Raw genomic sequence first — 25,725 nt, forward strand, 5'->3', positions numbered from 1 at the left:
CTTATCTTACGAGGGATAAGACAGATACTGCCTACAGGAAAATTAAAGAGACTTTTGGAGAAAAGAGAACCACTTGCATGAATGTCAAGAGCTTAGATGGAAACCCAGTTCTAAGCAAAGAAGGGAAAGCAGAAAGGTGGAAGGAGTATATAGAGGGTCTATACAGGGGCAATGTTCTTGAGGACAATATTATGGAAATGGAAGAGGAGGTAGATGAAGATGAAATGGGAGATATGATACTGCGCGAAGAGTTTGACAGAGCACTGAAAGAACTAAGTCGAAACAAGCCCACGGGAGTAGACAACATTCCTTTAGAACTACTGACAGCCTTGGGAGAGCCAGTCCTGAAAAAACTCTACCATCTGGTGAGCAAGATGTATGAGACAGGTGAAATACCCTCACAGACTTCAAGAAGAATATAATAATTCCAATTCCAAAGAAGCAGGCATTGACAGATGTGAAAATTACCGAACTATCAGTTTAATAAGTCACGGCTGCAAAATACTAACGCGAATTCGTTACAGACGAATGGAAAGACTGGTAGAAGCCGACCTCGGGGAACATCAGTTTGGATTCCGTAGAAATATGGGAACACGTGAGGCAATACTGACCCTACGACTTATTTTAGAAGCTAGATTAAGAAAAGGCAAACCTACGTTTCTAGCATTTGTAGACTTAGAGAAAGCTTTTGACAATGTTGACTGGAATACTCTCTTTCAAATTCTGAAGGTGGCAGGGGTAAAACACAGGGAGCGAAATGCTATCTACAATTTGTACAGAAATCAGATGGCAGTTATAAGAGTCAAGGGGCATGAAAGGGAAGCAGTGGTTGGGAAAGGAGTGAGACAGGGTTGTAGCCTCTCCCCAATGCTATTCAATCTGTATATTGAGCAAGCAGTAAAGGAAACAAAAGAAAAGTTCGGAGTAGGTATTAAAATCCATGGAGAAGAAATAAAAACTTTGAGGTTTGCCCATGACATTGTAATTCTGTCAGAGACAGCAAAGGACTTGGAAGAGCAGTTGAACAGAATGGACAGTTTCTTGAAAGGAGGGTATAAGATGAACATCAACAAAAGCGAAACGAGGATAATGGAATGTAGTCGAATTAAGTTGGGTGATGCTGAGGGAATTAGATTAGGAAATGAGACACTTAAAGTAGTAAAGGAGTTATGCTATTTGGGGAGCAAAATAACTGATGATGGTCGAAGTAGAGAGGATATAAAATGTGGACTGGCAATGGCAAGGAAAGCGTTTCTGAAGAAGAGAAATTTGTTAACATCGAGTATTGATCTAAGTGTCAGGAAGTCTTTTCTGAAAGTATTTGTATGGAGTGTAGCCATGTATGGAAGCGAAACATGGACGATAAATAGTTTAGACAAGAAGAGAATAGAAGCTTTCGAAATGTGGTGCTACAGAAGAATGCTGAAGATTAGATGGGTAGATCACATAACTAAGGATGAGGTATTGAATAGAATTGGGGAGAAGAGGAGTTTGTGGCACAACTTGACTAGAAGAAGGGATCGGTTGGTAGGACATGTTCTGAGGCATCAAGGGATCACCAATTTAGTACTGGAGGGCAGCGTGGAGGGTACAAATCGTAGAGGGAGACCAAGAGATGAATACACTAAGCAGATTCAGAAGGATGTAGGTTGCAGTAGGTACTGGGAGATGAAGAAGCTTGAACAGGATAGAGTAGCATGGAGAGCTGCATCAAACCAGTCTCAGGACTGAAGACCACAACAACAACAACAACAACAACATTTTTTTCAGTTCTTCTTTACTAGCCCACCAATTGCGAATAGTTTTTTCTGTTGGTGGAGGTCAGAAATGCTGCTCAGCTGCTCTGTTTCCATGTTCTTCTGCATAGGCTTTTACTTTCAATTTATGGCTCGCACCATACAAATACTTTTGTTTTTTTCCATTACAAATCTAGCTACTAACAAAAATGTTGTAGTTACTGATAACACAAATCACTTTCAATTGATATTCACTGGCACTGTAAACTGCAATGATGCATCATAGGCTAGACAGTGTTCTGGGTTTGTGATGGTGGGGCAGGATGAGACAGGTGTTAGCAAGCTTGTGAATCCCTACAATTCATGTTCATCAGTGTACTGTTGCTGCCAGTTGAATCCATTGCTTCCACATAGAGATAGGTTTCCCGTGGCATTGAATATACGGCTATCTTTAAGTCTGATGGGAATTTTAAACCAAACACTGTACATTTTTATATTAATTTCGAGTATAAGACTCACCTGAATTTTGAAGGCAGTATTTCGAAGGAAAAAGTGCACCTTATAGTTCGTAAATTACGGTAATCCTTTGCATAGACAGTGCACAGTACCAATGTGTTCCAAAACAATGCGCGCAAAAACACGATGTTTCAAGAATTCATATCTTGGGTTCTAATGATCACAGAGATATGGTGTCAAGAGTTTTGGATAGCCCTTGGCCTAGAAATAATTTGTATACCAACCGAAGCAAGAGGCGTGCTGTAGTTATCATATGAACACCACACAGAAAGAAGGGGTTAAGTCCACTTTATAGATTTTGCAGGAGAGCAATTTTGAAGTTCAAAACTTTACAGTTTCATTGGTTATTGAAATATGCTTTTGTAATTTATACAGTACATTCTTTAGCATTGCTTAAAAATGGAAAAACTATTATTAAAAATTGGACCCTGTATGTCTTTTTATTCTAAGTCTGTTTTTTAATTTCTTTGTGTAATGCACTAATTTGATTGTGAAAGTCAGAATGTAATGTGATATTGGGATGACACTTCACTATAAAACTTCCCTGCAACTCTCTTGAAAGTTCTATTCGTCTCTGAATCTAGTAATTATTGTACAGGATGTTCACAACTGATCAGGTTTTAGGAACAATACTGTTTATCGATATTCTGTTTTATTTTCATTGAACTCATGTAAATTATAATGATTAATAGCACCATTTCTCAACTTTAGTATCTTTAAATCACCTGGTATAAAACTACCAACAATTATTCAATAATTGGTTACAACACATACATTAAAATATAGTTAATAGGAGGTAATTTCAGTTATCAGCATAAACCACAGTTTTTATAACCCACAATCTTCATTTCTCTCACTTTTTACGTATTACAAACAAAAAACACAAAACGTGTTTGTAAATTGACTGCTGGAAAGGAATATTTGTATAGTACTCTTTGGCCCCTGTGTCACAGAACACCTTCTTCAGTTCTTGCAGATCACAATACTTTCCTTGGCGATAGTTAGTAGTCCTATAACATTGGACATGTGACCTCTTATTAGCGTAGTATCTCAATAGGTTAGTTATAGTAAAGCAGGGCTTGCTATTTCACACACTGATATGACCTAGTTTCATTTAATTACTGTGACTAAAGTCTTTACCAGCCTACTTTTGTAACAGGGTGAAGGGAACAAAATCTCTCCTTCAAGTTCTGGTTCCTCTTCAATTCGTCCAGCAAGAGCTATAACAACTGATGTGATCCAAGACTCATTGTAAGCGTCATGATGTATGATAAGCCTTGGATAGTGTCGATCTATCTTCATCTCCTTAATAAATCGTGGTGGAAATGAACATTTTGGTCAGTATCTTGGTTGCAAGAAATCAGTCCAGTCACGTATCATTGAGCCATCAACTTCAACAACCTGAGAAGGAATGGGTTTTGCATGTGCATCTTTAATTATGTCTGTCCAGTCCTTTGGGAGTTCAGCTTTTGTTTTACGTCTGATGAGGCCCATGTCTTTGTCACTTTCCAGGTATGAATGTCCTCTTACTGGGAATGTCACATGAATTGATTCAGATCGCTTTGCGTGATGGACAAGATAATGGATGAACTTGAAAAGGTTGTAGTAGTTGTTTTGAAAACCATACGAGTCACAGAAGATTTCCAAATTTTTAACCTCACGATCCAGACATGAAGTAACAATGATGCAGGAAAGAAACTACTTCATTTGAACCTTTCTTCCCCTACAGTTTCAGTATAAATGTAAAACACTGCATTACTGTCTGAGAGTTAATGTTTATTAAATAGATAAAGAGAAAGCTGTCACTTATAATAGACAATGTTAGTGCTGATGTTTGGAAATAGAAGATTTCATTGGAAATCCATAAAAATCGATTCTGTGTTTGTAAACTTTCTGCTTCTCTGTTGAGACTGTCTTTTACACTGATAGAATGCATCAACAACATGGCGGTGCAGTTCATACTCAATCTTCTCTCTCTTAATATTACTTTGAAGGTGTGCTCTTTCTTTTCCGTCTGTTGCATGTGCAAGTTGTGCCTCCTTTGAAAGTTACAGAAAATGGGATGTGTCACTTCGAGGGAAACCGAATGAGATATTAAATTTTGTATTAAATATTTTACGATAAGTTTCATATGACACGGAACAAGTAGAATGTGTCTCTTGAAACATCTTTATCATCATCTTGATTGTGAGTTCTTCAGGCAAATACAGTTACTGTGTTTTACTTGTGCTGTAATGACACGACCATCCTTTAAATGACTTGATGCGAGCGCAGATGTTCTGCTCTGTTTGTGTTGAAAGTTTATGAATCTGGTTTCCGTGTTTCCCTCATTTATCAACTGGCACATCATGCCTTCATTTTTTAAGGGATTCCTGACAGTTTCAATTTTTTTTTTTTTTTTTTTTTTTTGATGCCATGCAGTGATATAAAGGCCTTTTGACAAACAGACAAATCTGTCACAGTACTGTCTCTCATTATTCTGACCTTATAATGAAATGTATAATCACGTAAAGTAGCTACTGTCTCATCTCTGCAGGTCCTTCGGCACGGTACATTGTCAACAGAAATCAGTCCTGTCAGGTGACAACTTTGCTCATTCCAGTCCTTCAGCAAATTGAAATTAGATATTAATGTAGACTTCTCTGCACCAGTTAGCAAATCAGTATAATTCTTCTTGCAGTTATAATGCTCACCTATTTCACATGACATTGTTCTTAGCTTTTTAGATACTTCAGATTGACTACCATAGCTCTGTCTTTTTCTAGACTTACCACTGCAGCTTGACTCTGGATATTCCATCACCAGTTGAAACACCGACCTCAATTGGATTTTACACAAAATTCAATTCTATCTACCACACCACAAAGTGCTGACGCGATTGTCAAAGCTGTTCTGTCTTAGCACAAATCACGGCATGAAATTCAGCTCCACAGCAGCACAAAGCATAGAAACTTATGTCAAATCTGCTCCTTGTTAGCTTCAATAATAGATCTACATCTATATCCATACTCCGCAAGCCACCTGACAGTGTGTGGCAGAGGGAACATAAGAAAGATCAATAACGACATTGCATTTAACAATGTCAACAATGAAACTTCCAAAAAAGCAGACAAAAAAAAATCAATACAGCTCAGAAATCCACACCTGCTGTTCTTCACCCTTTCTGTCCATGTATTGGACGGTTTCGACCTATTTTCTCCATGTGTATCATATTTCAATCTGGCTGTAACTCCATGACTATACCCATCACATTCATTTATGTTCACCCGACTGAAAGTACATCTGATGAACTTCATAATGATACCACTTAACTCATTTTCGTGAAATTTGGACTTAACCCCTTCTTTCCGTGTAGTTGTCATATAGTACACGGTGAAAATTTAAACATTGCCCAATTCCTCCAGCCTAGACAAATTGATTGATTCTTTTACATTAGGTGTGTTCTACAGATGGCCTTAGATAGCTTATAAAAGCACCATTCGTTCATGGACGGTTTAAAAAAAAACATACTTTTTGTATACAAAAGGTACCAACTCTGGTGATGGCCATTTCTATAATTTCTACTCACAACAAATCGTCAAAATTTTTATCATATGCTCGTAAAATTATGTTCTTGGAGAATAACTTTTTTTTATCATCATTATATGTGACAGAGATCCAGAGGTTCGAAGTTACTCTATTTATGCACATACAATGTGCACATAATATCCGAAATGAGGTGTAAATTTAGTTTTAACTGATATAGTGAACACATGGCAAAGGGTTCTGAGGTCACCAAACTATGTTTTAAGTAGCAATTTTTTCCACCAATAAAATATTACAATGCACTGTCTCTATAATGGGCACTTCACGGCTATACATCCTGTCATGACCAGGAAATTGTTCAACAGTTAAACCTGGTGGCGTAAGCAGCTTACAAAAAACTATCTTTCCATACCAAATTCCTTGAACATGAAAACCAAACAATGCGTTTTTTGGTATACTGTACGTGTAGCCTAAAAGTGTTGTGTATTTTTATGTTAAGTAGTGTAAAGTGAACGTGCGTTTGATGGGAGATGATTTTGTGTTAATCTTGTATCATGCGTTCTTATTTGATGTTTATATGTGTCAAAGTCTGTAGATATTCCAACCTGGAGTTTCCACTGTTTGAAAGTGTGCAGAAATATTGAAGTACCTAAGAGAACTGTCAAAACTTTACTGATCTACAGAATTTGTTTTATGTAAGGAGCACACCCTGCCGTAACATGGGAAAGGAAGGGATCCAGCTGAAAAATGATCCTGTCAAGAGTACAAAAAAGGTGAATGTGGCCCTCTTTAAAAGACTGACAGAAAAATTGGGGACTAGCTGCCTCAATCCTCATTCCACCTTCCTCACCAAAAATTTGGGGATTCAATCGCATATGCACCTTTTTTGTGCTGAAAAAGAGTAGCACAGAGACAGGGACAGCACAAGAGAGAGGAGACAGTGCCAGTGGGAGGGAAAGACAGAGGAAACTGACAATAGGATGGAGAAAGTGGCAGTGAAAGACAAACAGAGGTGGATGAAGACAATAACAGTGGGAGATAAAAGAGATATTGATGGTCAGTGAGAGAACACACACACACACACACACACACACACACACAAACACACACACCCGCGCGCGCACGCGCGCACGATAGGTGCAATCACTACAGACGGGTACCTGTTGAGAGACCAGACATACGTATGATTTTTGAAGAGGGCAGCAGTTTTTTCTGTAGTTGCAGGGGCAACAGTCTGAATGATTGGCTAAAATGGCTGTAACACCAACCAAAACGGATTTGCTGTACTGGTACTGCAAACAGCTGACGTTAAGGGGAAACTACAGTTGTATTTTCCCGAGGGCATGCAGCTCTACTGTATTGTTAAATGACGATGGTATCCTCTTAAGTAAAATATTCTGGAGGTAAAATAGTCCCCCATGCGGATCTCCAGGCAGGGACTACTCAGGATGACTTCGTTATCAGAACTGGCTGTTATCAGAGAAACAAAACTGGCATTCTACAGACTGGATTGTGATGTCAGATTCCTTAATCAGGCAGGTAGGCTAGAAAATTTAAAAATGGAAATGGATAGCTTAAAGTTAGATATAGTAGGAATTAGTGAAGTTCGATGAGAGGAGAAACAGGATTTCTGGTCAGGTAAATACAGAGCTATAAATACAAAATCAAATAGGGGTAATGCAGGATGATAACAGAAATTATTCAGATAGTTAAGACAGCTGAAAATTTAACAGTCATGGGGGCTGGAATTTGATAGTAGGAAAGGAAGAGAAGGAAAAGTCCTAGGTGAATATGAGTGGGGGGGGGGGGGAGTAATGAAAGAGCAAGCCGACTGGTAGAATTTTGCACCGAGCATGGTTTACGAATCATAAACAAAGGCTGTATACATGGAAGAGACCTGGAGACACCAGAAGATTTCAGATTGATTATATTGTCGCAGAAGAAGCTGAGTAGCACCATGGTGCAGTGGTTATGATGCTGAACTATCGCATGGAGGGTGAGCGAGTTCAAAACTCACCTGGACAGTACAATTTTAATTTCTATATTCGGTTCGAGTACATTCTAGAAATGTCAAGAATCATCGAACTGGAATGTTCTGTAGCTGCATGTGTACTGTATGTGTTCTGGCCGGACGCAGTTCGCTCCATGCTCTTGTATGTGCAAGTGCTGAATATACCTTCATTAAGTGAAGTTAGTGTTCGTCACTCATCTAATTACACCTTCTTCTACATGACATTATTCTGGTGGAGACACTGGGTATTGGAACTTGCGATAGTGCGCATTATCAGTGACACTGTGGCTCCCATCAGGCCGTGGCAGAGCCACTGTTTACGTGGCGAGAAACCTGAGTTCGAGCCATATTCAACAGATCGCAGTCTATCAGAGACAGAAGAAGAAGAGGACATTACGATGACAGCAACTGTGTGTCACCACATGAGACATCCTTCCAGGTTCTCTGGTGATGACGGCCAAGATCTAAACAAGTGGCTGAAGGTACATGAGTGTATAGCCAAATTTAACAAATGGGATAACACCGCATGTTTGGCTAACATATTTTTCTACTTGGAGGGCACTGCCACGCAATGGAATGAGAACAACAAGGAGAAGTTCACAAGCTGGGAAGTATTCCAGGTGGAACCGCGCAAGTATTTAGGCGACACACAATGACAGAAGTACAAGGCTGAAGATAAATTAAAGTGCAGGGCACAGCGTCCAGGAGAAACTACAGCATCCTACATTCAAGATGTCTTGGAGCTGTGTAAAATTGTGGATCCGAGAATGAAGTAGGAAGATAAGGTTGCACACCTCATGAAGGGTGTTGCTGAGGACATGTATGAAGCCCTACTCCTGAAGGAGGTTTCGACAACAGACAACCTCATAAAATGGTGCCAGTATATCAAGACAATGCAAAAAAAATTACACGCAAGAAGTTTGAACAGCTTCCAAATGTCGCATCGATGTCTGTGATGGAGGCAGCAACTGATTTCACAAGTGTTCTTCGTCAGATAGTGAGAGAGGAAGTTCAGAAGGTACTTGGATTGCACAGCGAGCAAAAAACCGAGATGCTTCAAGAGGTCATAAGGGAGGAAGTGGAACAGACACTGAACCAAATCTCTTGTCCTTCATTTCCCTTTAAAACGGTGAAAAAATCGAGACCAAGGTGGAGTTACATTCCTACAATGCCGCATGAGGAACCTGTTTGGGCACCAAGGAATACTGATGTCTGGAGGACCCAGGATAACCAACCAGTATGTTTCCACTGTGGATGACCGGGACAAATGGTGCGCCACTGTCGAGAAAGATGGCAGATATTTGATGAGGCCCGCGCCAGAAGACAGCAGTCAGATCTCAGCCGATGCCAACTCCGGGACGACGAAGATGAACAAGAAGACATGGGTGCAGGACGATGTACGTCGCCATCGCCGCAAGCTAGCCGCTGGAGAGGACGCTCTCCAACACGCCGATCAAGGTCTCCATCGTCGTCTAGAAGCTCCAGCCGATCACCTAGCCACCTGGAAAACTAAAGGGTGCGACCTTCCTTGGAGGTGAGGCCACCAAAGCAAAAATTCCTCCGCTGTTGATCACTACAAAAATGATAGGAAACTACATTGATATCCTCATGGATGGCCAACCAGCCAAGCTCTTGTGGACTCTGGAGCATCATATTCAGTGATTTCAGAGAAGTACTGTGCCCAGTTGCAGAAAACCGTATTTGTCGACAACAAAACATCTCTGCTGAAGGTGGCTAATGGAAAATATGTAAAACTTACAGGAAGATGTACCATTCGTGTGGGAATAAGGGCCATACACAGCCCATTGAATTCATTGTCTTACAAGAGTGTAGTCGTGACGTCATTCTCAGATGGGACTTTTTGAAAGCTTCTCAGGCAATTATAAATTGTGGTCGTTTGAAGATTATGCTAGACGAGATAAGATACTGTAGACAGGAAGACGCGCATCCGAGTGTGTGGAGACTATGTGTGCTGGATGATGTGATCCTTCCTGCAGTCAGCACTAGAAAGGTAACTGTCACGCGTCATGCCATGCATCAACCGATGGATCTTGTAGTGGAATGTAAGATAAGCATACTACTGAAGAATAACTTGATCATCCCATCCTCTGTCATCTCGTTTAAGAACAGATTCCGTGAATTGTGGATAGTTAACTGCCGCCGAGAACCGCAGATCCTTCCAAGATGCGTGCGCGTAGCAAACGCTGAGCCGTTAATTGAAGAACAGCTGAGTGTCACAGAAACCTCTGATGCTGAGTCTGTGGGTGAAACAAGCACTACCACTACGAGACAAGATCTTCTAGCTCGATTATCACCAAATATCACTAAGGCTCAAATGGCTCTGAGCACTATGGGACTTAACTTCTGTGGTCATCAGTCCCCTAGAACTTAGAACTACTTAAACCTAACTAAACTAAGGACATCACACACATCCATGCCCGAGGCAGGATTCGAACCTGCGACCGGAGCAGTCATGCGGTTCAATCTCACCAAGGAACAACAGACAAAGCTACTTGCCACTCTTCTAGAGTTCTCTGAATGCTTCAATCCACAGGTGAAGAGCAAATTAGACAAATCAATGGCAAAGCACCGGATTAGCACTGGAGAACATCAACCAATAAGCCAGAGAGCATACCGTGTGTCAGCAACAGAATAATTCGCGACGAGGTAGAGAAAATTATGAAGAATGACATCATTCAGCCTTCGCAGAGCCCATGGTCATCACCAGTGGTCCTCATCAGGAAGAAGGATGGCAGATGGTGCTTTTGTGTTGATTACAGGAAGCTTAAAAAGGTAACTAAAATGGATGTTTACCCTCTTCCACGAACTGATGACACACTAGATTGTCTGAAGGGGGCTACGTTTTTCTCAACCATGGAACGGGATACTGGAAAATCGAAGTAGATGAAGCTCATCGTGAGAAAACTGCATTCATCACCCCTGAGGGCTCGTATGAATTTAAGGTAATGCCGTTTGGTTTGTGTAATGCACCAGCAACTTTTGAACGGATGATGGATAATCTTCTAAGGCACCTGAAGTGGACGATGTGTCTTTGTTATTTAGATGACATTATAGTGTTCTCAGAGACATTTGATGAACATATAAAAAGACTGAGGGCCATTCTTAAGTGTCTCTGATAAAGACGGACTGAAACTTAATCCAAGAAAGTGTCTCTTTGGAGCAAAAGAAATAAAAATACTTGGACACTTTGTGCCAAACGAAGGTGTGCGGCCAGACCCAGAAAAGGTGAGATCTTTAATGGATTTTCGTATTCCTGAAAGTATTAGATATATGAGAAGCTTCCTCGGATTATGTTCTTATTAATGTCGTTTTATCAAAGATTTTTGAATCAAAGCCACGCTACTCCAAGAGTTGTGAGAAGCTGATTCTAAATTTATCTCGGTGGTGCTCAACAAGATTCTTACAAAGTGCTGCGAGAAGCTCTGACGACTGACCCTGTAGCTGATGAGAGAGCACTTACAGAACTTCACACAGATTCCAGCGGGTATGGATTCGGTGCTATTCTGGTGCAAATTTCGTATGGGAAAGAGAAAGTTACAGCCTCTGCTTCTGGGACACTTACAAAAGCTGAGAGAAACTAAACTACAGAAAGAGAATGTCTTGCTGTGATCTGGGCCATGTGCAAATTTCGACAGTATCTTTATGAAAGGCCATTCACAGTTGTTACAGACTACTACTCACTTTGTTGGTTGACAGGTCGAAAGGATCCAACAGGACGAGTTGCCAGGTGGGCACTACGTCTTCAAGAGTATGACATTACCATATTGTACAAAAGTGGAAGAAAACTCCAAGATGCTGACTGTCTCTCAAGAAACCCTGTACAAGACCATCAAAACTTCGATGAAGATATTAGCTGTCTCACTGCACTCTAGGATCTTTCTGCTGAGCAGGTCAATGCCAAGATATCTCAAATTATGCTTGCCTTAAATCGGTCAGAGGATGTGCAAGGACAATTTAAGGTAGTTAATGGATTACTTTGCAAGAAAAACTTTGATCCATTTGGAAAGAGGTGGCTACCAGTGATTCCTAAACACATGCGCTTAGATGTTCTACAGAAATTCCACGACACACCTGAGGCCAGACATTTAGGATTTATTAAGACATACGATAGAATCCGCATGAGATTTTTCTGGCCAGGTTTATTTAGGAGTGCCCGTCACTATGTGTCGCACTGTTGAAGAGTGCCAGAGGAGAAAAGCAGTTCCTCAGAAACCACCTGGCCGACTCATACCAATTCCACCAGCTGAAATGCCTTACCAGCATGTTGAGATTTACCTCCTCGGACGATTACCAAAGTCTGCTAGTGGCAATAGATGGATTATTGTTTACACTAATTATCTAACACGCTATGCCATTACAAAAGCCATGAAAACAGCCAAAGCATCCAAGGCAGCCAGATTCATCGTGGAAGACATTGCATTAAAACAGGGTGCCCCAAGGTTGTTAATTACGGATCAAGGGAAAGTTTTTCAATTTAATCTTGTGACAGAGATAAACCGTCGGTGCAACATTACTCATCACATGACTGCCTACCATCTGCAAACTAACGGGCTTCCTGAATGCCTTAGACCTTAGCTGACATGCTATCAATGTTCGTCAATGTCGAGCAGATCAACTGGGATGAGGTGCTACCTTTCGTGACGTTTGCCTACAACACCACCAAATAAGACACCACAGGATTTACGCCATTTTTCCTGATGACATGGACGACGACTGCATCGGCCGCATGTTAACCAGATCTGAGGAAGCTCGGCAATTAGCTCGATTCCACACGCTGCAGGTTCAAGAAAACGATCACTGAAGGTATGACACGAGCCACCGCCCTGTTGTCTACCAGCCTGGTGACCTCGTCTGGATCTTCACTCCTGTTCGGAAGGTTGGTCTCTCTGAGAAGCTCCTCAGGTGCTACTTTGGACCTTATAAGGTTGTAAGACGGTTGTCTGATGTTACTTATGAAGTTGAAGATTTTGACCCTGACACAAGACGACGAAAGATCAGAGATACGGCCCACGTCCTTCGAATGAAGCCCTATAAGGATCCTGCAACTCAGGGTAAATTCGAAACTGCAGCGACAGGCAACAAGCAGAAAGGTAACAAAGAGCTTAGCAGCAAAAGAAGTTATAAGAAATCACCAACAGGGCGAGAATCAGTCATCGAGAGTCGGAGTATGCAGGACCGATGACGCGTTCCTGGACTAGGACGACGTAATACCGAGATGCTGCTCTCTTAAGGAGGGAGCAATGTTGCAGAAGAAGCTGAGTAGTACAGTGGTGAAGTGGTTATGATACTAAACTGTTGCATGGACGGTCGCGAGTTCAAAACTCACCTGGACTGTACAATTTTAATTTCTATATTCGGTTCGAGTACATTCTGGAAGTACCCACAAACGTCAAGCATCACTGTACTGGAATGTTCTGTAGCTGTATATATACTGTATGTGTTCTGGTCGGAGGCAGTTCGCTCCGCGCTCTTGTATGTGCAAGTGCTGAATAAACCTTCGTTAAGTGAAGTTAGTGTTCATCATTCATCTAATTACACCTTCTACGTGACAATATAATCGTAAGACAGAGATATAGAAACCAGGTTTTAAATTTAAATTGTAAGACATTTCTACGAGCACATGTGGACTCTGACCACAATTTATTGGTTATGAACCGCCAATTAAAACTGAAGAAACTACAAAAAGGTAGGAATTTAAGGAGATGGGACCTGGATAAACTGAAAGAACCAGAGGCTGTAGAGAGTTCCAGGACGAGCATTAGGCAACGATTGACAAGAAAAGGGGAAAGGAAAACAGTAGAAGAAGAACGGGTAGTTTTGAGAGATGAAGCACCGAAGGCAGCAGAGGATCAAGTACGTAAAAAGACAAGGGCTAGTAGAAATCCTTGGGTAACACAAGATATATTGCATTTAATTGATGAAAGGAGGAAATATAAAAATGCAGAAATGAAGCAGGCACAAGAAAATACAAACGTCTCAAAAATGAGATTGATAGGAACTTCAAAATGGCTAAGAATGAATGGCTAGAGGACAAATGTAAGGATGTAGAAGCAGGTATCACTAACGGTAAGACAGAAGCCGCCTACAGGAAAATTAAAGACACCTTTGGAGAAGAGAGAACCACCTGTATGAATATCAAGAGCTCAGATGCAAAAACCAGTCCTAAGCGAATAAGGGAAACCAGAAAGGTGGAAGAATTACATAGGCGTCTGTATGAGGGAGATGTACTTCAGGGCAATATTATAGAAATGGAAGAAGACGTAGATAAAGATGAGATAGGAGATATGATACTATGAGAAGAATTTGAAAGAGCACTGAGCACTGAAAGACCTAAGTCAAAATAAGGCTCCGGGAATAGACAACATTCTGTCACAACTACTGACAGCCTTGGGAGAGCCAGCCACAACAAAACTCTTCCATCTCGTAAGCAAGATGTACAAGACAGGCAAAATACTCTCATACTTCAAGAAGAATATTATAATATCAATTCCAAAGAAAGCAGGTGCCACGGGGTATGAAAATTACCGAACTATCAGTTTAATAAGTCATGGTTGGGAAATACTAATAGGAAACTTTTTACACATGAATGGAAAAACTGGTAGAAGCTGCTCTCGGAGAACATCAATTTGCATTCCGGAGAAATCTAGGAACACGCGATGCTATATTAACCCTACAACTTCTCACAGAAGATAGGTTAAGGACAGGAAAACCAACATTTATAGCATTTGCAGACCTACAGAAAGCTTTTGACAATGTTGACTGGAATTCTCTCTTTCAAATTCTAAAGGTGGCAGGGGTAAAATGCAGGGAATGAAAGACTATTTACAATTTGTACAGAAACCAGATGGCAGTTATAAAAGTCAAGGAGCAAGAAAGGGAAGCAGGTTGGTAAGGGAGTGGGACATGATTGCAGCCTATCCCCGATGTTATTCAATCTGTACACTGAGCAAGTAGTAAAGGAAAACTAAATTTGGAGGAGGAATTAAAATACATGGAGGAGAAATAAAAACTTTGAGGTTTGCTGATGATATTGTAATTCTGTCAGAGACAGCAAAGGACCTGCAAGAGCAGCTGAATGGAATGGACAGTGTCTTGAAAGGAGGATATAAGATGAACACCAACTAAAGCAAAACGGGGATAATGGAACGTAGTCGAATTAAATCGGGTGATGCTGCGGGAATTAGATTAGGAAATGAGATACTTGAAGTAGTAGATGAGTTTTGCTATTTTGGTTCAAATGGCTCTGAGCACTATGGGACTTAACATCTGAGGTCATCAGTCCCCTAGAACTTAGAACTACTTAAACCTAATTAATCTAAGGACATCAGAACTACTTAAACCTAACTAACCTAGGGACATCACACACATCCATGCCAGAGGCAGGATTCGAACCTGCGGCCATAGTGGTCGCGGAGTTCCAGACTGAAGCGCCTAGAACCGCTCGGCCACACCGGCCAAGCACTGCTATTTTGGGATCAAAATAACTGATGATGGTCGAAGTAGACAGAATGCAAAATGTAGACTGGCAATGTCAAGGAAAGCATTTCTGAAGAAGAGAAATTTGTTAACATTGAGTGTAGATTTAAGCATTAAGAAGTCTTTTCTGAAATTATTTGTATGGAGTGTAGCCACGTATGGAAGTGGAACATGGGTGACAAATAGTTTAGACACGAAGAGAATAGAAGCGTTCTAAATGTGGTGCTACAGAAGAATGCTGAAGATTAGATGAGTAGATCACATAATTAATGAGGAGGTACTGAACGGAATTGGGGAGACGAGGAATTTGTGGCACAACTTGACTAGAAAAAGGGATCGGTTGGTAGGACATATTCTGAGGCATCAAGGGATCACTAATTTAGTAGTGGAGGGAAGTGTGAAGGGTACAGAACGTAGAGGGAGACCAAGAGATGAATACAGTAAGCAGATTCAAAAGGATGTATGTTGCAACAAGAAAAAATTTGCCCACTTTCTCCCATTCCCTACATCCAAGTGTTTCCCAGCATAGGGGTCCAAACCATGAGCAAACAATCCCGAAGGACGTGTGGAGTTGTGGCAATGGTGGGTGAATAGAGACAGCAGACTGTAAGTGAGAAAGTAAGAGACAGCAGCAATGCAGGAGAAAGGAATGGGATAATGGCTGTGAGGAAAAAAGACAGTGAATGTGGCAAAGGTGGTCTCGCGGTTCTAGGCGCGCAGTCCGGAACCGCGTGACTGCTACGGTCGCAGGTTCGAATCCTGCCTCGGGCATGGGTGTGTGTGATGTCCTTAGGTTAGTTAGGTTTAAGTAGTTCTAAGTTCTAGGGGACTTATGACCTAAGATGTTGAGTCCCATAGTGCTCAGAGCCATTTGAACCATTTTTGAATGTGGCAAAGGAGGAGACAGTGGTGAAGAAGAGCGAGAGAAAGAGGTGAAGACAGTGACAATGGGAGAGACAGACAGGAGAAAGTGACAATTCGAGATAAAGAAGATAGTGGGAGAGAGACATATACAGGTAGTGGCAGTGAGAGGAAGATGATGAGTATAATGGCTTCGCTACAGAGAGAGTCTGCATAAAAGGATTTAGATTGTTCTTTCTTAAAAGAATGTGAATATGTTTGCATACCAAACATTTTGTTGAGAAAGCCAGACTGAAGAAACTGGTTCCCCAATTTTATGACAGTCTTTTAAGGTGGAACATATTCCCCTTTCTTGGGCTCTGACAGTGGCATTTTTAGCTGATAATATATTTGCTTAACCATAGAATAATATCAAATAGAACAAAAAATATTAGAATCACATGTACAACATTCAGAATTCCTATACGAATAGGAACCTAAAACAAGTAAATGAAAGAGAAATAAAGGATGAAGTACATCTGACTTCAGAGAGAAATAGGGCAAAAAATCACGGTACTGTTTTTAATATCGTTGCTTTCTCACGAAGATGTGATACGATTTAATCGACACAAAAGTGCATAACATTCTACAGAAAAGCTGAACATGTAATGTAATGACTGTGCAAATAGCAATTCTGCAAAGACTCCTGCGATATGAAACATGTCAGTCATTTCTAACTGCTTGGGGAATCACATTTACTCCCTGGAACAAAGCTACAGTTACATGCAGCAAAAAAAATTTCATTTTTTCCTTCTGGTTATGTGGTGGGAACACAATTTGGATCCTGTGTTATAAGTAAATACTTGTGTGATTGTCTGGATAAGGTAGTTTATATATAGGAGGAAAGCATGAGGATAGTACCTCCAATTGCTAAATGTCTTGTGAAGTACTAAACCAAGCTCCATGTTAATGATTGGTTTACTTCGTATAAGCTGCAGCTTACTGATATGAACATGTAACATTGCAAAGTACAATCTGTAAGCGATATGTTACTGGTCCTACAAAAATAATCAAATGCTGTTTACTTTTACACAGTTTCGATGCAACAGGTAAAGGTGAAAAGAACTCGGTAAAAACAATTCAGGGCCTGAAAATAGCAGCACTAGCTCATACTGGCTACTTAGGTGTTGACAGTCACACTGATCTATTTAAGTGTGTATCTACAGCCACCTCTCAATGGTGCCCACAAATTGAAGGACAGGCAAAAAATAATATTTATTTAATGGTCACAAAGTATGAACAGTAGGTGCCTACCATATCAGTGCTTGGATACTTCCGGTACTTTAGAAAATGAAACTTGGGGGCAAAAGAAACATTTTGCAAATATCTTTGATGTGCAGCAACATGTACGCTGGGTATTTTTGCATTATGAAAGTATACAATGGAATTCCACCAAACACCACATGTTACTTTGCGAATCATTGAAATCGAGATTGCAATGTGCTTTTGCAAGCCAGTCATAGTTCATGTCACATGATCTCGCCAGCCGATGAGAGGGGATATTCAGAGCATAGGACACGTGATGTAGTCAGCTAACAGCAACATCACTGTTATGTAGCACGAACACACAAATGGGGTAAGTTGATAGTTTAAATTAATATACATAGTGTTGTTACAAGAAAAGCAAAGCTTTCACATATAAAATTGGTCTCTAAGGTTAATAAGCTGCAAGAGAAGCTAAGCTTTCACATATAATGTTGATCTTTTTTGCGCATGTTACACTTTAAGATATATCACACAAATGTGCCAGTAAAATTTTTAATAGTGACATAAATGTCCGATCTTCAGGGTTCAAAATTCTTTTAAATGGCTCATCATCAATGAGTTGATTTTTAAATGAGAGTCAAATAGTCTTTCATTTAAGAAATTCATGGTACATTCTTGCACATAGTTCAACTTACGTAAAAGGATATTTCAAACTACCATTTGCAATATTTTCCCATGACCTATTAGAAATAGGTTCGCTTCAGCAGTTGCCAGAGAGCGCAGATAACAGGTGACACCGTGCTTGTGCAGCTACCATGACATACGAAGCCCGTATGTACGTACACATAAAACATTAAAAGATCATACATTATGTCACAAAAGACACAAGACATCAGAGGATACTGCAAGAGCATCAGAATTTCATAAACCATACTAAAACGTGCACATTTAAAGTGCATACTTAAAGTGCACATTCTTATATCCAGATAGCCAATGAAGTAGACCTCGACCTGATATTAAGCTTTTCAGTGTCGTTTTCGGGATGTAAATTTTCTTGGAGCACCAGTACTGTATTATATCATGTTTGGTTCTTTATTGAGGCATAATGCCATACGTGCTAGAAAATGAAAATGTGCACTTGAAATGCAGCAAACAGTTGAAACTAGCCAGTACTGTCGAATTAAACATTTCGTTTGAAATACATCGACTGCCTCTGCGGAAAAGGTTAATGTAGGTCAAATTTCTTTAGCAAACAGACAAAAATAACTGCATTGTTCTGCGAGGTGATTAATGCTTTACTCAAAAATGTGGAAATAAAATAAAATCTGATACTAATAACACATTTTAGCCTTCCATAATTATGTGAATGTATTTTAATTCACTTGATAGTTCCCGGCCACAGATATCCATTTTGTTTTCATTTGACGTGAGAGAAAATGAAGGGGAAGCAGCAAAATCACTAAATGTACACACGTGTCACGTGGAAACTACCCACTATAGCTCAGACCGCTCCGCGCATCAGCCCCGGATCTAAAATACAGGGTTATTACAAATGATTGAAGCGATTTCACAGCTCTACAATAAGTTTATTATTTGAGATATTTTCACAATGCTTTGCACACACATACAAAAAATCAAAAAGTTTTTTTAGGCATTCACAAATGTTCGATATGTGCCTCTTTAGTGATTCGGCAGACATCAAGCCGATAATCAAGTTTCTCCCACACTCGGCGCAGCATGTCCCCATCAATGAGTTCGAAAGCATCGTTGATGCGAGCTCGCAGTTCTGGCACGTTTCTTGGTAGAGGAGGTTTAAACACTGAATCTTTCACATAACCCCACAGAAATAAATCACATGGGGTTAATTCGGGAGAGCGTGGAGGCCATGACATGAATTGCTGATCATGATCTCCACCACAACCAAACCATCGGTTTTCCAATCTCCTGTTTAAGAAATGCCGAACATCATGATGGAAGTGCGGTGGAGCACCATCCTGTTGAAAGATGAAGTCAGCGCTGTCGGTCTCCAGTTGTGGCATGAGCCAATTTTCCAGCATGTCCAGATACACGTGTCCTGTAAAGTTTTTTTCGCAGAAGAAAAAGGGGCCGTAAACTTTAAACCGTGAGATTGCACAAAACACGTTAACTTTTGGTGAATTGCGAATTTGCTGCACGAATGCGTGAGGATTCTCTACCGCCCAGATTCGCACATTGTGTCTGTTCACTACACCATTAAGAAAAAATGTTGCTTCATCACTGAAAACAATTTTCGCACTGAACGCATCCTCTTCCATGAGCTGTTGCAACCGCGCCGAAAATTCAAAGCGTCTGACTTTGTCATCGGGTGTCAGGGCTTGTAGCAATTGTAAACAGTAAGGCTTCTGCTTTAGCCTTTTCCGTAAGATTTTCCAAGCCGTCGGCTGTGGTACGTTTAGCTCCCTGCTTGCTTTATTCGTCGACTTCCGCGGGCTACGCGTGAAACTTGCCCACACGCGTTCAACCGTTTCTTCGCTCACTGCAGGCCGACCCGTTGATTTCCCCTTACAGACACATCCAGAAGCTTTAAACTGCGCATACCATCGCCGAATGGAGTTAGCAGTTGGTGGATCTTTGTTGAACTTCGTCCTGAAGTGTCGTTGCACTGTTATGACTGACTGATGCGAGTGCATTTCAAGCACGACATACGCTTTCTCGGCTTCTGTCACCATTTTGTCTCACTGCGCTCTCGAGCGCTCTGGCGGTAGAAACCTGAAGTGCGGCTTCAGCCGAACAAAACTTTATGAGTTTTTCTACGTATCTGTAGTGTGTCGTGACCATATGTCAATGAATGGAGCTACAGTGAATTTATGAAATCGCTTCAATCACTTGTAATAGCCCTGTATTTGCAAACCGGGTCAACCAACAAAAAAAAAAAGTTTTCAAAAATATGTTCATCTTGTAGCGCACATCTTTCTGAAAAGTCAAAACATATGTGTTTGAGGATACGTAAGACAAATTGTTTGGTCTTAAGTGTACCTAAGTGCAGTGCCACACCTCTTCGTACAGCATTCTTCTATAGCACGTAACTGTATTTTGCTCTGTGGAATTGAAATGTGTACATTTTGTAAACCTATACGGGACAGTGGAAATTGAACGCAATTAATACCGAATGGGATTATTTGTAATCGGGAGAACAAGAACTCTTCAGAAAATTTGCACTCTTTATTGTCTATTAGCTAACAACTTGCTGTTTTGTGTGACATAAAATTAAATATAGGGTATATAAAACCAATAAAGACAAGAGACAAGCAAGAAAGTACACATTTCTTCAATCCTTAGCTCCTAGCATTTTTTTCTCTCTAATCTTGCTACAGCTTTACATGGCGTTGTTTCCTTTCTGAGAAAGAATCTATTACCTCATCAAAGTTCGTCAAACGTTTTGCTACAATAAAAATCGAAATGCCGTTATCTAATACTGATCAAGCTGTTAATACAAATAATACTCAAGACTGGTGTGGTTTCTCGAATTGATTACATCTATTTTGTCACTGTCTGCTAGATAAAACAAAATAGGCCTTTCTAATATTGCAGCAATTTTGTAACATACACCAAATAAACGAGACTGTTTTGGCACAAATGGTCATTTTTATAACACAACAGAATATAATTCATGAAGTACCAATATCAAATGCCTATAAGGCCTACTACTAGCAAAAAGCTTTATGTTAGATAATAGTTTCAGATTTCATTCATATGTACCAGTTTCTCAAGCACAAGATCGAAAAGGAGTATTACGCAATTTTTATATACATTTGGAATCGTCTTATTCTTCCATAATCCTTCCTCGTTCTAACAAACAATCTTGTCATCAATAATTCTGTAGCTATTCCTGCCATAGGCAATGGCCTTGCCGCAGTGGATACACCGGTTCTCGTCAGATCACCGAAGTTAAGTGCTGTCGGGCGTGGCCGGCACTTGGATGGGTGACCATCCGGGCCGTCATGCGCTGTTGCCATTTTTCGGTGTGCACTCAGCCTCGTGATGCCAATTGAGGAGCTACTCGACCGAATAGTAGCGGCTCCGGTCAAAGAAAACCATCGTAACGACTGGGAGAGTGGTGTGCTGACCACACGCCCCTCCTATCCGCATCCTCAGCTGAGGATGACACGGCAGTTGGATGGTCCCGATGGGCCACTTGTGGCCTGACGACGGAGTGCTTTTATTCCTGCCATTGTCAAAATTTGTTCGCCAATTAACTTCACTAATCCTGCCAGAATCACAGGTTTAGTTATCCCACGATTATCCTCCGGTTAGGCGTTGTTACATATTCGTACAACACATTTTCCATGTTACTTCCAGAATAGAACTAAGCGGCTGCTAGCCAGGGACTGTACAACTGGTCCTTACTAGTGTAGTGATCTGTTCAAAAATTTTCTGTCAGAATTTCATTTTCTTGGATACACCAAAAAGATAATACGTAATCTTTCACACCTGTTATTCCTGTTAGTCGTTTGTTTCCACTCTGGTAGTCTGAATCTACGGATTTCGCTAGTAATTATAACAATGCTGATCATTCACCAACCCAATCAACCACATAATCGGACAGCGATTGGCGTTCATCCGTTCGGCTTTACTCTGAACAGCTCGTATAGCCCCATCCCCTTTTGTCTGAGGAAAGTTTATTTCTAGATGCGGTGAGGATTCTCCTGACTGAGACATCATATACACTATGCACGCATTGAAAAATCAACTTATGATTCATTCAGAAATCAACTTAAAATGTGTTCAAAACGTTCTGGGACGCGTTTCAAAATCAAATGAACAATCGATGGACCAACGTGCGCTGGATGCTAGGCGCTTTGTGAAACAAATTTTTTTCCCCCTCGAGAAGATGAATTTGGCGCCTCCTTTTCCCAGTAGCATCTAGCTGCTTGCTGCGACTGCTTGCACAGCCAACAGCCACATTCCTGTAGCCAGAAGCAGGAGAATCTACTACTCAAATGCGGCTCAATTGTGCATGCGCATGAGCCTACTCGTAACTGCTAAAACGAATCTAATGTAAACAGTTGTGGCTTTACACTCATCGGAGGCAATTTGTTGTTATGAAGCACTGCATAGTCTTCCTAAAGCCTTTAACACATTTTGATGTTGGCAGACACTTGCATGAGCACTGTGTGTTGTTGCATATGGCGCTTTTCCTTTGCAATTTAAGTTATTTTCGTTTTTTTTTCTCTCGTTTATGTTTCATTATTGAAGTGTTATTCTGCAGCACGGGGATACAGTAATGTCCTAGAGTATCGGTTCTTACCAGTCAAAATTACCAACATTTAACTGAAAACTAAAACAATGAAAAATTACCAGAATTCTAAAAAATTCCTGGGTTTTTCCCGGTTTTCTCCCGGATGAAAAAATTACCGGGTTTTTCCTGGATCTCCCGGTTGTCCCGGGTCGTATACACCCTGGTGACCGTATTATTGCTTGGATTATGGAACACGCCCCCATGAACTATATACCTTGCCGCTGGTTGGGAGGCTTGCGTACCTCAGCGATGCAGATAGCCGTACCATAGGTGCAACCACAATGGAGGGTTATCTGTTGAGAGGCCAGACAAACGTGTGGTTCCTGAAGAGAGGCAGCAGCCATTTCAGTAGTTGCAGGGGCAACAGTCTGGATAACTGACTGATCTGGTCTTGTAACATTAACCAATGCGGCCCTGCTATGCTGGTACTGCGAACAGCTGAAAGTAAGGGGAAACTACACCAATTCTCCTACTTCTCATTTTTGTGTTTCTTCAATTTACTCTAAATCCGTATTCTGTGCTCATTTGAATGTGCATTCCATTCTTCAGATCCTACAATTTGTTTCCACTTTACCTGAGGATAGCAATGTCATCAGCGAATCTTATCATTGATATAATTTCTCTTTGAATTTAAATTCCACCCCTAAATCTTTCTTTTACGAAGGCTATTCAGAAAGTATGGAAAGTTTCCATCTGATGCCGCTAGGTGCACACTTATCGCGTATATTTTGGTATGTGCGTACTCGGCAGTTCAGTTGGCATCCACCGGTGACAGCAGGAACGTCTCTGCACGTCTGGTTTTTTCGATATTCGAATTTTAAATGTGCGCTGTAATCAAAAATCCCACCAGTTGTGAGGTGTGGTCTGTGATACGGTTTTTGTTGGCAAAAAACCTAAAATCTGTAGAAATTTATCATGAACTGTGCGAAGTGTACGGAAACAACGTAATGAGTGAATGCTCTGTCTGGAAATGGTGCATTCGGTTAAAAATGGCCGAACCAACATTCATGATGAAGAGAAGAGTGGACGCCCGAGCACTGTGACACAATCGTGTCACTAAAGTTGATGAAACGATTCGTGAAAACTGTCGCTTCACAATAACGGAGCTCTTGCCTTATTCAAACTTAAGTCTTCCAAAGCTTTTGTAAATTCTGATTCTAACATTGTCTTCCCTCTCTTTTCCATACTGACTCCTGTTTCTTCTTCCATCACGTCATCAGACAAGTCTTCTCCATCACAGAGGGCTTCAAGTAATGTTTCCATATATTTGCTTTCTTCTCTGCATTTAACAGTGGAATTCCCTTTACACTCTTAATGTTATCACCCTTGCTTTTAATTTCACCAAAAGCTGTTTTGACTGTTCTATATGCTGAATCAGTCCTTCCAACAACCATTTCTTTTTCAATTTCTTCGCTTTTTTGTGCAGCCATTTTGCTTTAGCTTGCCTGTAATTCTTATTTACTTCATTCCAAGTGACTTTCATTTTTGCATTTCTGACTTTCCCTGAACATTTTTCTACTTCCTTCTTTCATCAATCTACTGATGTATTTCTTCTGTTACCCAGTGCTTCTTTGCACCTAAGTTTTTCTTTCTAGATTCTGTGACTGCTCATTTTAGAGAAGTCCACTGCCTTATTTCAATTAGGTTTTTCAGTGCTCTGTCAAACTCTTCACACAGTATCATATCTCCCATTTCTTCTTCATCTGCATACTCTTCCATTTCCGTAATACTTCTGTCGAGTACACCGCCCTTGTACAGACCCACTATACGAGTTGGAATCCAAAATTTTTGGGGCTGGTGCTGCCATCCAGAAAGTAGTAGTAGTAGTAGTAGTAGTAGTAGTAGATCTTTGAACCACTATGTGGTGAGAGCTGCATATCTGATGAGTCAGTGTGCGGAATGGCATTCAACTGGGAGGATGTGTTGCGTGTCCACAGTGATTTCCGTAACACACTGTGTTTGGTGTGTGGCGATTTTACGATGGATCCGCGAACAGAACAGCGCATGTGTATCAAATTTTGTACAAATCTAGGGAAAAGTGTTACGGAGACCCTTGCAATGATTCAACAAGTGTTTAGGGGGCAGAGCATGAGCCGTGTGTGTGAGTGGCATGCTCAGTTCAGGGTCGGCCGTACAGACATTGAAGATGATGCTCACACTGGAAGGCCCGTCAGCCACACAACACCAGACATTGTTGCCAAACTTCAACAATTGGTTCGTGCGGATTGACGCTGAACCATTCAAGACCTTGCGGATGAAGTGGGAATTGGTTATGGGACATGTCAACGAATGTTGACTGATGAACTGAGCATGCATCGTGTCACTCCAAAATTTGTGCCAACTATCTTGAGTGCCAATCAGAAGGCACAGCATGTTGAAGTGAGCACGGACCTTCGTCAGACCGCATTGATGATCCAACCTTCTTGCCACAGCTTATCACTGGTGACGAGAGCTGGATTTACAGTTATGACCCAGAGACAAAGCAACAATCGTCCCAATGGAAGAGCCCAGGCTCTCCTAGACTGCTTCTTGCTATTGTTGCACCCACACTTCAAGTAGCCAGAAGCAAGAGAAAGCACTGCTTATACATAACCCAACTGCACACGCGCATGAACCTGCTGGCAACTACTCAAAACGGACTTAATGTAAACAGTTGTGATGTCACGCTCATTGGAAGCAGTTTGCTGTTATGAAGTATTCCATAGCCTTCCTCCTAAACCCTTTGACACATCTTGCTTTTGGCATGCACTTTGTGCACTGTGTTGTGTTGCTGTAAATGGTGCATTTCCTTTGCAACAAATCTTATTTTGGTTTTATTCTGTAGTTTATGTTTTATTGCTGCAGTATTATTCAGCAGTACTGAGATACAGTAAAAGTTTTTGGTTGACTATCAGTTCTTGCCAGTCAAAGTTACAAAAATTTAACTGAAGACTGAAGCAATGAAAAATTTCCAGAATTCTAAAAAAAGTCCCAGGTTTTTCCCGGAAAAAAAAAAAACGGGTTTCTCCCAGATTTCCAGGTTGTCCCTGAGTGTATACATTCTCTATTACATAGAC

At 40.8% G+C, this 25,725-nt stretch overlaps 1 protein-coding gene and 1 pseudogene across 3 annotated transcripts in view; one reads left to right on the plus strand and one right to left on the minus strand.

The window, feature by feature from the left end:
• LOC126251504 (nuclear receptor coactivator 5) overlaps positions 1-25,725 on the minus strand; it is a 138,649-nt gene that overhangs the window by 13,635 nt on the left and 99,289 nt on the right. The gene's annotated exons all lie outside the window — the stretch shown is intronic.
• Positions 21,268-21,385, plus strand: LOC126254202 (5S ribosomal RNA; annotated as a pseudogene).

This window comes from Schistocerca nitens, chromosome 4 (genome assembly GCF_023898315.1).
Source record: "Schistocerca nitens isolate TAMUIC-IGC-003100 chromosome 4, iqSchNite1.1, whole genome shotgun sequence".
Taxonomy (NCBI): Eukaryota; Metazoa; Arthropoda; class Insecta; order Orthoptera; family Acrididae; genus Schistocerca; species Schistocerca nitens.